We start from the raw sequence: 2,462 nt of genomic DNA on the forward strand, positions 1-2,462 counted from the left end.
TTGCTTTTCAATTTGTGTTGCATTAAATTCATTCGCTGGTAAATGAATGGGAAGTCTTTTTGGTGATCAGATGACGAGTCATGGCCACTCAAGTTTGATAATCCATTATTACTGTTAGCAATGTAAATAATTTTATTATTATTCTTATTGTAAGTTGTATTATTATGTTTAAAGTTTCTTTTTTCTGCATCAGTGAAATAACTTGATGTGTTCATTCTTTTAAAACTTGCATCATCTTTCTCAATGTTGATGTTCTTAATGGCACTCTTTTCTTTCAACAATGGAACCACGTGAAGTTTTTTTGGGTGATGTTGAAAACCCAACTGCATTTGTTCATTTGTTTTTCTACTAAGTTTGGTGGTGTTTTCAATTATCGATTGTTTTAATGTGTTCAATTTGTCCTCTTCGTGTGAAGGAAGTTTTAATTTTACGGTATCATCATCATTATCATCATCACTCTCATCATTCTTTTCCTCTCCGGAATTGGATATAGCCAGTAAGCTTGATGTCTGTGTAATGAAATTTTAAAAATGTAGAAATATTGAAACACAATTTTAACACAGTTGTGACCAAATTAAAACTTCCACATTCTACTCACTGAAAATTAAAACAGTTACAGGTGTTATAAAACAAGCAACAACAAAACAAAAAAAGATGATGAAGTAATGTATCCATACTACTACAAACATGAGAACTATTCCACTAAAATGTCATTCAAAATAACAACATCGAAAAAAATATAGATGGTGATTTTAAAAACAAACTGGAGGTCAATCACTGAAAATGAAAACAAACATAACGAATAATATTGTGCAAATGATATCTTACATTGAGAAATGCATAGAGATGATAATACAATTAACAAGATGCACAAAAGATAAGTTCACAAAAACTTTAAATCCACACATGTAGCAAACAAATGTCAAGAACAATTAGCCAATACGGGAGTGAGCAAATAAAAGAATGAAAAACAAAGCTTATTAAATAACATTATTCAATCCAGAGATCGGAGTGAATGAAAGAATGAAAAAGGAAACTAATTAAATAATACAACCATTCATCAGAAAATTAATTGGACTAAATTATTAAACAATCGTTATATCCACCCATCAGCCAAATCTTCAAAACATTAAATGCCTGCCTTATAAAGAAAATAAGCTTCAATTGCCATCATGTTATCTACCCTTTGCTACCACTGCTTATCCTCCTAATTTATGCAAATTACACTTAACACGCCTTCCTTTTAATGCTGTCCTCTCTTCATTTCATTATATTCATCTTATTATTATATTTTTAACTTATGTGACACTTACTTTCCACTGTTACGCACAATACTCTACAATATATAATAATTATAGGTTTTTATTTAATTTATTTATTTATTTATTCCATAAAACTTAACACAACAACAACAACAACACACATTTAGACGGTATTTTCCCCGAGATCGGGGGTTGCCGTTTGGCTACCTATGATGAAACCGAAATACCCCTCGACTCCATCCACATCTGTCACTCGCCTCAGTATAACGCAACCCCGCTTTCACCCTGTCCTTCTCCACCTGCTCTCTCCATCCCAATCGCGGACGACCCCTTCCTACCACTCCTTCAACCTCGAACTCCAACGCTCGCCTAATCCCGACCCTTTCATCCCTTCTCAACACATGTCCATACCACCGCAATCTCGATCTCCTTATCAATGTCACAATGTCCTCATTCAGTCCCATCATTGAAATCAGCTCTGTACTACTCCTCCTATCCTTCACTTTAACCCCACACATCATCCTCACCATAGCTCTTTCAGCCCTCTGCAGTACACTTACCTCCTCTCTCCTCAACACCCAAGTTTCACCACCATATACCATCGCTGCTCTCACACATGCTATATATACCCTCCCTTTCATCTTCACTGACCATTTCTTTCCACACAATACCCCACCCAGTTCCCTAAATTTCATCCATCCCACACGAACTCTAGCCGTAACTGCGCTCAAACATCCTCCATCCGCATTCAGCTTATCCCCTAAGTAAACAAAGCTTTCCACTCTTTCAATACCATCACTCAACCCCGTCCTTGCGTTCGTCCTATTAATCACACCATGAACACATTTCTTACATTTGAACGTGCCTTCCACCTTTTTCAGTGCCCCCCTCACACCACTACATCTCTTATGCACCCATTTCTGACATCCTATACACAATACCGAGTTAGCCTTCACTCTCCTATCACATACCCCACAGGGGTCTATTTTACTTATCACTCGTTCCCCACCTTCCCCACTCACCATTACCTTCGTCTTACCAATATTAACTTTTAACCCTTTCTTTTCAATAACACTTTTCCATCTGTCAAATTTTAACTGCAATTCTTCCATGCTATCAGCCATCAAGACTAAATCATCTGCATACAAAATCTCAAATAACAACCCCTCCATTATGTTCCACACACAACATCCATCACAA

The sequence above is a fragment of the Helobdella robusta genome (genome assembly GCF_000326865.2).
Source record: "Helobdella robusta unplaced genomic scaffold HELROscaffold_24, whole genome shotgun sequence".
NCBI classification, from domain to species: domain Eukaryota; kingdom Metazoa; phylum Annelida; class Clitellata; order Rhynchobdellida; family Glossiphoniidae; genus Helobdella; species Helobdella robusta.